Genomic DNA, 12837 nt, shown 5'->3' with positions numbered 1-12837 from the left:
TAGAACATTGCCAACTCTGCCAATTCTGTGAAGGCATAGCATAAGATTATTTTGTTCATTGAGCTGTAGTCTAGAGGGAACACAACCCACTCACACCTTCTTGTTGGTAGAAATACGTTGGCAGCCTCATCCCTTTAGAATTCTCATGAGTGGATGCTATTATGTATCCAGTACTTGGATGCAAGTCTCTTCTGAGGAAGCAAACTTTATCAGACTCAAAATGCAGAGTCCTTTGGAAAGGATATTCAAATTTTCATTTTCATTTTGGCAAATATGTCAAGAAATTCCAAGGCTGATATAAAAATAAAATAAACTGTGAAGGTTTTGTTTATCTAAAATTGCCAATCATTTGATGAGACAAAGGGCCCACTTGTGTTGTTGCAGACAGAGGATGAGGCTCAGTGAAATGAAACAGGTTTGAAAGAAGACTATGGAAGGTGTACTAAATAGCCAAAGAAATGTCCAAAGGATCATGTGAGCTCAGCTGAGATCTAGGTAACAGAGTGTTGCCATTCTACAAATGGCAGCAAGGTTACTGAAGGGTCAGTCCAACGATGAGAATCAATGAAAGATTGTAAGGTTCTAGATTCACCCATAAAGCAATAAGGTGTGGTTACTTGATGAAATACTCAAGAAAAAGGCTTTAGCTGCTCAAAGGTGAGCAGAAACCGAAGTTGGAGTCCTCATCACTGCATACTTGAGGGTGGGATGAGCCAGACTGAAAGGCAATGAGGATACCGCTGCCCAGTGGTGGGATACCTTAACCTGGTATCTACATTCTACTTCTTGAGGAAGCGGAAGGTGTTTGAATGCAGTTTCTTTACATGTCATGATTGCTTCTTAGAATAGAGCATAGCTGAGCATTCTATTTATAAGGGAGAGTCTTTTAAAGGAAGCTGATGCAATGTAGTTCAAACAGCTGATTGTTCCATCGGTGCCATTTGTGGTTACTTACCTCATGGTGACCCCACCTGTTTCAGAACAATACTATATGTCACTGTGTTTCCAATGGCTACAATCTTTTGGACTCATAACCACCTCTGGTAGGATTTGAACTCCCAGCACAAGAGCCTAATTATTTGTACAACCTTGGAATTGAGGTACAATGTTAGCCATTGCCCATGTGTTAAGACACACACATCCACACACATCATCATCACCATCATCAGTCTTATGTGAACCAGATTAGAAAATGGAATTACGGCATTATTGCTGAATATCTTAAAAGTTTTAAAGCCAAATCCTGTGATGTGCACCCTCTTCACAGTGTATACCCTATCAAGAGTAGAGATTGGTTTCTAGAATTATAGAGCATTACTTATGTTCTTTTGCTTTGAAAATGTAAAAAACAACCACACAATTGATTAAAAATATTAGTTAATAAAATAAATTGATATTGGGAATCAAGAACCTCAAATCTGAAATTCAAATTCACTACTACTTTTGGATATAGAGTAAATTATGCAATATATTAAGATCAACAGAACTGACAGATAAGTATAAGACTTCAAGTCAATTTGTCATATGGTGGTGTCTTGTGTTTTGCTGTGATACTAGAAGCTATAGTACTGATATTTAAAATACCAACTTTGTTACCCATAGTGGATAAGTTTAATCAGACTTTCCAGACTAAGAAACAAGACTGGCCATTAACTTCTGAAATACTAAGCCCTTAAGAACCCTAAGAACAGCAGGAAAACTCTAAAATAGCACTGCTGTCTGATGTAGGCTGCTTGGGTTAAAAGGTACTAAAAACATACAGTGACTACAACATTGTGCCTAAGCATAGCTGAGATTATGAGCATGGTGAAGGGTCAGGCTGGGTTGTGATCTGCCGTACACAGGATACTATGAACTTGAACAGACTTTAAAACATTTAACAAAAACAATGTTGTCATTAGATATTGGGTACATTTTGAGTTATCTATGAAACTGACAAGCCTTTCTGTTTAATTTACTTATGTAGGGAAGTTCCAAACAACGCGGAGTCTTGTTGATACAGTATTTATTTTATAATGTCTTAATATATCATTGACTACAAAAACAATCTTGAGAGATACACTTTTCTCTCTGTTGATCCATCACTGGTGCCTGATAAGCAATGCTGCCAAATGGAAAAACAAATGAAACTCCTCAAAATTTGGCATGAAGTAGTAGAATAAAATTCATCAGTCTGAGCCTCAATTTCCTTCCCTGTTAAGAGAGGATTACTAGCAGCAATCATACAAATTGGAAGCTGTGTTGGCATAGCCACTGGGAGCTGCACTGCTACCCAAAGGTGGTATCTCTCTGGCAGTTCAAATCCACCAGCAGCTCCACAGAAGAAAGATCCCTTTCTGTGTAATTTACAGTCTTCTAAATTTCATGATGAGTCAGTTGTGAATTTGTTCTAACTAGAGAAGGGTAAGTATTAAGTTTGTACAGAGTCAGTAAATATTAGAAAGAGTGTCCAGAACAAGTAGACATGCTTAGTAAATAAAACTATGAAACATACCATCTTTCTGTTTCAAATCAAGGAAAGAAAACAGGCCTAGTTAAAAAAAGAGAACTAAGGTTGTGAGTATAACCTGACTCTGGCATTAATCTATTAATAGAAATCATCTATTTCTTCTTCTTTGTCTCTGGTTGTTGGTGCATATGTCTGAATGATAGTGGTATTCACTGAACTTCCTTGTAAGCATATGGATAGAAACCTATCACTCAAAATGTTGTATTTCAAGATGGATCTAGAAATTACTTTTTTAACTATGAAGGCAACCCCATTTGTACTCATCTTTTCATCTCTGGAGTAATATATCATATGATTATCTGACCCGAAATGCCCCATGCCAGCCCATCTCATCTCTCCAATGCCGTATATGTCAATATTTATGCATTCCATTACTTTTTTAACCATTTCTAATTTTCTGACATTCATGGTTCTCACATTCCATGTTCCAATCACTATGGTCTGCTTACAACTGTTCCTCTTCCTTTGTATTTCCATACTTGAAAGTTCTACCTAGGTTGCCCTTTCTGTTAGTCTGCATGTGTTCTGTTGTATATAGGGTTTTCAGAGGCCTGCTATTTCAGAAGTGGATGGCCAATCCTTCTTCCTAGTCTGTCTTAATCTGAATGTTCAGATTTAGAGGAGTATCTGACAGACAAGCAATATGTGGAGCAGTGAAAGATAAATCCCTCATTGTGGAGTTCACCATTAGTTATAGTGTTGACCCTGCCCTTAGCCCAGTGCCTTGACCCACTTATTTCCCAGCTCTACCCTCCACCAGGATACCCCTTCACATCTACCAAATCCCTTCAGAAATTATCTTCTATTGTCCAACCTATGATCTGACAGCTTGTATCTGAAGCTTTCTTGGCTTCTGTGACTCCAAACACCTCAACTGCTGACAATTTTTTATGCTGTGACCAGTGTCTCTTAAGTTTAGTTGTACTGTCTCCAAGGGAAGGTGACATGTCCTGCAGAATTCCTGTGTAGATTGTATTTTCTTCTTGGCCTGAGGGCCGCAGGCTCCCCAATGGTGTGTCCCTCAGTCTCCCCTCAGCACCTCAGGACCGATTTTGGCCCTTTACCTGTACAGGCCATGGTCTTTTCAATCACTTGTTATGCAACAGAGAGTTGGACAATGACTAGGGAGGACAGAAGGAGAATTGATGCCTTTGAGCTTTGATGCTGGAGAAGAGTATTGAATGTACCATGGACTGCCAAGAAAACAAACAGATTCATCCTGTAGAGGGTTAAACCAGGCTGCTCCTTGGAGGCAAGGATTCTGGGGCTTCGTCTGAAGTACTTTGGACATGTTGCAAGGAGGGACAGGTCTTTGGAGAAGGACATCATGCTTGGGAGGGTGGAGGGACAGCGCAAGAGGGGAAGACCCTGTATGAGATGGACTGATTCAGTGAGTGGGGTAATCGGGATGGTTGTGTTGGAGGCAGTGCGATTGGCACAGGATAGAGCAGGGTTTAGAGCTGTTGTACATAGAGTCGCTGTGAGTTGCAAATGACTCGACGGCACAAAGCAACAAACAACAACATACTGCAGTGGCAAGAAGTGCGGCAATCCCAAAGGCTACCAGTTGGAGGCCATGAGCTGCTCTGCAGGAGAAAGATGAGCAATCTCTTCCTGTGCAATTAACTGCCTCTGAAAATCCAACAACAACTGGTATTAATGCTGTTGCTATTATGTACTATTCACTTGGAACTAAGTCATAGCTGGCTCTCCAGTGGATTTTCTAAGGAAATATATTGCATAGGAGAAGATTGCCCATTTTTGCCCTGCAGAGGAGTTGGAAGATTTGAACCAAGTGCCTTTGGAATGGTAACGCAACTCCTTACTACAAAACTATGAGTGGAATATAAGCTCACTGAATTTAAATATCCTCAGCTTAAAATGTTCTTTTTCCTAGATGTCAGCAAGTCAGCTACAACTCATAGCGACCCTATATAAAACAGTTCAAAACCTGGCCCTGCCCAAAGCCTCTTCACCATCTCTACCATGCTCAAGTTCATTGTTGCAATCACTGTGTCATTCTGTATCATTGACTATCTTTCTTCCTTTCCATGACCCCTCTACTTTCCCAAGTATAATGTATTTTTCTAAGAATTGGCACCTCCTGACAACATATCCAAAGTATGTGAGATAAGGTTTCATCATCCTTGCCTCTAAAGAGGACCCTAGTTACTCTTCCTCCAACACAGATTTTGTTTGTTTTTAGGTCCATCCATAGTATATTCAATACCGCAGTTCAAAGTCATAAATTCCCCTTCATTCTTCCTTATTCATTGTTCACTTTTGAAATTCATATGAAGCAATTGAAAATACCATGACTTTGGCCAGGTATGTTTTGGGAGCATAGCCCATAAAGAGTTTGCTGCTAATCCAAAGATCGTGCGTCTGACAGTTCAAATTGACCACGAACTCCAGGGAAGAAAGATGGGCAATTTCCTCCTGTGCAGTTTACAGCCCCAGAAACTGTCTAGGGGTAATTTATGAGGCAATTCTGATTCCATGACAATGAGTATCAGTCTTGAGGTCAGATGCACCTTAGATTTTAAATTGGCATCCTCGTTCTTCAGCACTTTAGAGTTCCCTGATAGCAACAGACTTGAACATAGCATAAATTGTGAGGATGGCATGAATAGGGCAAGCGTTCAGTCTGTTACTCACAGTGTCACCTGAATTACAGTGGATTCAAAGTCAACTAATCATAACAACAACTTCACAACAAATTTTCCTAATGCAGCACATCTTTTGATTTCTTGGCTGCTGTTAATAATAACTATTAATACTATGCAAAGTTTTGCTTCTCGATGGGACTTAGGGCAGAAGAACCTAACTTGTTAGGTTACTGCTCTTGTCTCACCTTGTATATTTTGATGTCATCAATTTATTCTTATTCTTATAGGTCAAATACATGGCACGTGAACCACTGAAAATATTATTTTTTTTAGTGTTAAGTGCAAATGGCTGCTGTTTATTCAGTAAATTAGACTAAATTACTAAATTTCTTATTTAAAAAAACAAAAAGACAGGTTGGGTTTTGGCTTCAGAAAGCGAGATCCTGCAGTTGTGACAGGATAGATAGAGTATTTAGGAGCTAAATGAAATGAATAGTCTTACATAAGGAGAAAAAGGAAATTCTCACGAGTCCCTAGAAACCAGCAAATAAGCTTCAGAACTGTTGTTTTCTGTAATAATCATGATTACTTGGTTAAAATACCCTGTACGAAAAGCTTTCTATGTTTTTGTGCCTCTACAAGGAAAATTAAAACAGAACACACAGCACTGGGGCCAATTTGTTTCCAAGGAAGTCAATTATTAATATAGTATTTAGTATTTAATGAACTAAGCTTATGTATGTGGAACACTGCAAAGAGAGCTTGATACAAGCAGAGAACAGGTGTTGATATAAGCTTTGCCCATATGTTTACCAGCTGATTAGTACCCACTAAAATTATAATAATCGAATAAAAATTACTTTATATCCAGTGAAAGTAGACACTCCCTTGTGTGTTGAAGAGAATATTTTATTCCCACTGCCTTAGCATTGATAAGATGTAAATAACAAAAATCCACACCCTGAAATGTTCTAAATTTCTATCTCCCTAACAGTTTCCTTTTTAGCCTCATTTCCCCTAAGAGGCTGTCCTAGAAAGTCAGGACAATTTGCTGCTTTTCAGGGGAAGGATAAATTACTGACCACACATCAATATTCTCTTTGGTGGTATCAGATTTTTGTAAACAATGCTCCTGTGTCATCCTTAAGAACCAAATACACTAAGCTGCTGTTGTCTGGTAAAACTCGAGTAGCTGCTAAGGAAATTGAGCCTTTTCTGATCTAATTGTCCTTTGGGAAACTCTTGACTTAGGGCTGGCCATAGCCAACAATGTGAAGGTGAAATCTACATCATCCCATTTTTATAATTTCCACCACTTCTCTTCATGACATCGTTCTGGAAATGCTCAAGAATTTAGTAACCACTGTTAAAAACAAACAAACAAACAAACACAACACAACACTTCCAAGGTAAAAAATGAAGACTACAAGTATTTGTTCCAAGATCAAGTTCTAAGCTAGTAAATTTCGGTCCACTAGAGAAAATATAAGCATACTAGGTAGGTGGCAGAGACTGGTGAGTACCTGCCTGCCTTTTTTGCCTGTTATGTGTCCAAGACTCCACTACTACACAGTGGACAGTATGTGATGATTCTTAATGACTTCTTCCCCAAAATTATTAATGGAAATATAATAGAAGGCATCAATTTTGGAGTTAAAATTTTCTTTTTATGAATTTACTTCACAAGTGACAATGTCTTTTGAAATGTGGGCTATATAAAGGAGATATGGGAGAAAAATCTGAGAATTTCTGGAAACGAAGATCATTTATGACTGTTGGTGTTTGTTCTAATTTTTTTTAAATTTTATATTTGTTTGGAAACAAAATTTGTATGCATTATTTCATGCACACATTTCTTCATTCACATTGTGTTTCATAGGCGCATTCCCATACACTGTGTTTTATAAAATTAATCATCATTGATCTAGGGCCACTATCACCCTGTCTTTTGAATGGAGAAGAGTTTTAATATTAATGCCAAAGTTTCTCTCTATGATATGGAAACTGTGGAGTGGGTGTTTTTATATTAAATTACTTTCTGCTTTGAATGAACATGAGGCCAAAATGTACTAAGATTTTTTTTTTAAGGAAAAAAAAAAGAAACCTCAATCTTCAAAATAAAAATTTTACCTTTCATTGGTTGGAGCACAATGAAGATTTTTGCAAAGGAAAGGTTGAGCAGATCTCAGATTAAGGTAAAGAGAAACACACAGGATTGGGAAGAGAAAAGCAGCAGAATTTCCTACACTGAACTATTCTTTGCTATTCTAGATTGCTACAGGAGTTCTTGTGGCTCGAGCAAAGGAGCGAAGGTACTGCACTGCCAAGAGGAAGGCACATGGTTCAAATCCACCAGCTTCTACACTGGGTAATCTTCTCCTGTGCCATTTACTGCCTCTGACAATTCACTGGAGAGCTGGCTATGAGTTATTTCTTACTTAAAGGTACGTAACAACAACAGGAAAGAGTCAGCAGTCTGACTGTATGTGGAGACATCTCAGGAGGAAGTCTGGAGACAGGCTTCCCAAAAGTCCTTACCCTTGAAAAACCCTACAGAACACAATTCATCTCTTCATGGAGCTTCCATGTCCCATTGACAACGTTTGGTGGGTACAGGAAGCAGATGTGAAAGAAGAGGTCAAAAGATCATCTCTAATTTGACACAACCATCCAGATCCTAAAAGACTCGGACACCTCCAACCCAAAATACCAGCCTTGAATCAACTTCCAGGTTGCTCCAGACTTCTGCTGTGCCAACTCCAAAATCATCTGACTGACTGCAAAGGGTTTATGTGATTTCTATAAAGGAAACTTTTGGGATGCTACAGCTTTTCTTTGCCATAACTTGTGACTTTTAACATCCAATAAAAATAGTATGTTGAAAATGAAAGCCTTAGATTGAACACACCTGAAGACTGAATATTGGCCACTTTTGGAGAAGTACAAGTTCAAAAGTGTGATTAATGACATTTCCACATTCATATTCTCTTTAGCCACCAGGAGAGTGAACTGGTATGAAACCAGCAGTTTTCAAAATGATCAGGAAGCTCCCCTTGGCCCCAGAAAAGGGGCTCCAACAGAAGGAAAGGGGGGATCTGAGCACATGATTTCAATTGCAAGACAGTGATAGAAAATCTGGCCCTATCTTTTCAACCAATTCCAGGTTTAAATTTTCTTTGTTATTTCTGGCTTATTTGGGAAAGTAACATAAATAAGTTTCCAAGGGATCTACCTGTTATCATTTGTTATCTGTCCACCAGACCTGGTTGTGTTGTTATTATGTACCATCAAATCACCTATGACTCATAGTGACCCTATGTACACTAGCTCAGAACCCTGCCCTATCCTGAGTCAATCTCATCATCTTCAATAGACCTAATACCATTTCTCCAGTCACCGAGTCATTGTGGGTCTTCTTCTGTGCTGTCCCTCCACCTTTCTCCAAGGGCTGGTCCCTTCTGACCATGTGCCCAAGGTATGTGAGACAGAGCTTCAAAATCCTTTCCTCTTTTCCTCCAGGAAGCAGCCTGGTTTGACTCTGCATGACAGACCTGTTCTCCTGGCAGTCCGTGGTATATTCAACACTCTTTTCCAGAACCACAACTCACATGCATTGATCCTTATTCTGTCATCGTTGGTTATTGTCTAGCTTCTGGTTGCATAGTAAATAATTGTGAAGACCATAGCCTGGATCAGGGGCACCTTAGTCTCCAGACTAACATAGTTGCTCTTCAGTACTCTTGAGAGGTTCTGACAGCAGATTTTCCCAGTGCATCTGTCTTTTGATTTTATGAGTGCTGGTGCCAAAAGTGTTGACTGTGGAACCAAGCAAGCTGAAGTCAACAACCTCAATTTCTTCTCCATTCATTATGAAGCTTCTGATCGGCCCAGTGGTGAGAATCTTGATTTTTTTTTTTTTTAGGTCTCTATGCTGTATTTTCTGATGGCCAGAAGAGCCCTGTGGAGACCCACTTCCAGTCCATTTCCCTGCTGCTGCTGCTGCCCCACTGGGCAAGGATGTCCATCCCACAGGGCCACACCTCCTTTCCAAGCAGTGTCTGGCTGGCATATGGTACCAGGAGCCCTCCAACGATTTCAGGTCCCAGGCTTCACCAGGTGCCGCATGGGTTCACAGGGCCTAGGGCCCTCTGTCCAGTCCTGGCTGTTGCTACTCCAGCACCACAGTGCCATCCACTGCCTCCAGCACCACCTTGATCTTCTCAGCTTGGCTTTGGCCACATTGGCTTTGATTTCCTGGCATAATGACTCCACTAGCTTCTTTGCCTGGATCAGATTGATGCCCTGGACATAGTTCTTGATTTCCTTGATGAGCTTCACCTTGTCCACAGGCGTGGCCTTGGCCAGGTGGACTGAGAAGTGTGTCTGCTCTTTTTTCCTCAGGATGTCTTCTTCCACTTCCTCAGAGGTAGCAGCAGTGGTGGGTACAGTGGCAGGGGCAGCTCCTGGCATCACGCTGGTGGGCACCAGTCCAACATCCTGGCTCTGCAACATCTTCTCCAGCAGCTCACTGAGGTCATGATCTTCAGGAGCATGAGGCTGGCGATGTCCTGGACAAGCTGCTGGACCTTTGCGGGAACTCTTTGTGGACCTAATCCAAGAAAGTACTGGCGAGGACCTCAGCCTTGCGATGGCTGTTGCTCCTCATGTGCCTTAAGCCACAGTGGGCACCTGTTGCCTGGTGAGGCTGAGCTCGGTGCCCCAGAGTCTGGGACAAGGTCCCCATAGGGGGCAAACGGCTGCTGGCAGCATTGATGCAAAAGCTGGAGGGTCAAACGAAGATCTGCAGAAGAGGATGCTCTAGCCACCAGCCATTCTTTATTTTCTTGATGTTGAGCTTTGATCTGTGTTAAAGGCTGCAGTCCTTGACCTTGTGCACAAATGTCTCTTGTCCTCTTCAGTTTCAGTGAGCAAGGTTGTATCATCTACATAGTGCAGGTCCTTGATGAGTCTACCTCCAATCCTGATGCCACATTGCTCCTCATAAAGCCCAGCCTCACCACTGAACTGTTCTGCATATCGATTGAAAAGGTATAGGGATAGTATGCATCCCTGACACACAGCTCTCCTGAACCTGAAGCATGCAGTGTTTTCCTGCTCTGTTCTAACTACCTCTTACTGGTCCAAATATAGGTTTCACATGAGCAAAATTAGGTATTCTGGGATCCCCATTCTTCTCAGAGTTAGCCATAGTTTGTTATGATCCACATAGTCAAAACACAGATAAACATTCCTCTGGTGCTCTCTGTGTTCAGCCAAGATCTATCTAGCATTGATTATGATGTCCCTAGTGCCATGGCCTCTTCTTAACCGAGACAGGTAATTTTCTGCTGATGTGATATTCCAGTTGTTTCTGGATTATTTCAGCAGCATCTTGCTTGTATGTGATATTAGTTATATCATTCAATAATTTCCACAGTCAGTGGGGTCACCTTTTTTTTTTAAAAAAAAAGGGAATAAATATAAGTATCTTCCATTCAGTTGACCACTTAGTTCTTCTCCAGATTGCTTGGCATACTTGGTGAGTGCATCCAAGGCAATATCTATTTGCTAAAATATATCTGTTGATATTCCATCAATTCCTGGGGCCTTGTTTGTGAATATTCAGAACATCTTGAACTTCCTCCTTCATCACCATAGGCTTTTGATCATATGTTGTTTCATGAAATTCTTCTTTGTCAGCCAATTCTTTATGGTATAGTGGCTTTGTATACTCCTTCCACCTACTTCTTGGGTCATTCAATTTTCTGCCCAAGACATCATTAAGTATTGCCACTCAAGGCTTAAATTTGTTCTTCTGTTTCTTCAGATTAAGAAATGCTGAGCAATTCATCCCTTTTGATTTACCAGCTTCAGCTCTTTGCACATTTCATTGTAATACTTTGTTTTGTCTTCCTGTGCTACCTCTTGAAATCTTCTGTTCACCTCCCTAATTCCTTGATTTCTTTCCTTCACTTTGGCTTCTTGGCCTTGTAGTGTAATATTCAGAGTCTCTTCTGACATCCATCTTGGTCTTTTCTTTCTCCTGTGTCTTTGCAGTGACTTTTTGCATTCTTCATGAATGATATTCTTGAGAAAAGATAATAAAATCCAAACAGGGAGCAAGAAGCCAACCAAATCTCAGAAGAGAATTTGCTTTCCTTCTCAGGGAACTTCAGTAAGCAGCATTAGCATTCAGCACGTATAAACTGAGGTTAAGTTCCCCAAAACTATTCTGGGACCTAAATTTAACAAATGCTTTATAGACACAAAGTGGAGTAGAATGAGAGGGGCCATTTCAAGTCCCCAGTTGTTGTTGTTGCTGTTAGGTGTTGTCAACTATGACTCAGAAACCCTATGAACGACAGATTTGAACCTTGCCCTATCAGTGCCATCCTCACCATCTCTGATACGTTTGGGCCCATGTTGCAAACACTGTGTAAATCCATCTTAGGTGTTTTCATTTCTTTTTCCCATCTGCTACCTTTCCCAGCATGATGTCTTTTTCCAAAGACTGATCCTTCCTTACAGAGTGCCCCAAGTACGTGAGATGAAGTTTCACCATCCTTGCTTCTAAGGAGCGCTCTGGCTTCACTTCCTTAAGACATTTGTTTACTCTTTTATCAGTCCGTGGGGTATTCAGCACTCTTCTCCAACATGACAACTCAAAGGCATTGACTCTTCTTAAGTCATCCTTACTCCTTGTCTAACTTTTAGATGCATATAAAACAATTGAAATAAGTTCTTTTGAAATAAGAATGTCACCATTTAACAAGAGACCTGAGGCGGGATGAGGAATAGGGACATTATTCTAGACTGTGAGAGCTCCCTCAAAGATAGGAACCATCAGTGATCCATGCTTTTCTTGGTGCATTGCAGAGACCCTCCCAGGTGGCCACTTCAAACCACTTATAGGGGTTGGTTAACTATTTGCTGCCAGCTCCTACTGCGTAGCTAACTGACTCAGCTCTGGTGGCCTAGTGGTAAGGAGTTGTATGGCCAACCCAAAGGCACATTGTTCAAATCCACCAGGTGCTGCATGGGAAAAAGATAGACAACCTCCTCTCATGTGATTTACTGCCTCTGAAAACTCATAGGATCAGCTATGGGTTGATTCTTACTCATTGACACCTATAACAACAACAATTCACCTTAAGTGAATTTGATAATTTTCTTGCAGAAGTGTGTTGTTGTTGTTATGTGTCATCAAGTTGCTTGCGACTCATAGAGACCCTATATATAAGAACCCTAAACCCTGCTCTATTGTGAGCCAATCTCATTGTCTCTGGCACACTTACACCCATTACCCCAGTCACTGAGTCTTTCCATCTCACCCAGGGTCTTTCTCTCTTTCTCTGTCCCCCCCACCCTTCCAAGCATGATGTCCCTCTCCAAGGATGGGTCTCTCCTTGCAACATGTCCAAAGTATGTGAGAAAGAGCTTCAAAATTCTATCCTCCTGCACTGCAATCCCAGAGGTGCATGGTTCGAATCCACCAGATGCTCTGCCGGGGAAGGAGGGACAATCCCCTCCTGTACCAGTCAGATCTGATTTGACGGTACACACAAATAGTAAAATAAAAATTTAAAAAAACAACAACAAAACAAAATTCTATCCTCCAAGAAGCAGCCTGGACTCACCCTCTCCAGGAGTTGGCTGCCAACCCGAAAGCAGGTGATATGAATCCATCAGCTGCTGCTCAGGAGAAAGATGGGCAATCTA

The 12837-nt window shown here is 40.8% G+C and overlaps 1 pseudogene; it reads right to left on the bottom strand.

Moving 5' to 3' along the window:
• Nucleotides 1-9286: 9286 nt before the first annotated feature.
• On the bottom strand, nt 9287-9888 carry LOC102859340 (annotated as a pseudogene).
• Between the last annotated feature and the right edge of the window lie 2949 nt (nt 9889-12837).

The sequence above is a fragment of the Elephantulus edwardii genome, unplaced genomic scaffold (assembly GCF_000299155.1).
Source record: "Elephantulus edwardii isolate Elephantulus edwardi_28Jun2011 unplaced genomic scaffold, EleEdw1.0 scaffold00008, whole genome shotgun sequence".
Taxonomy (NCBI): Eukaryota; Metazoa; Chordata; class Mammalia; order Macroscelidea; family Macroscelididae; genus Elephantulus; species Elephantulus edwardii.
This window is presented reverse-complemented; position numbering and strand designations above follow the sequence as displayed.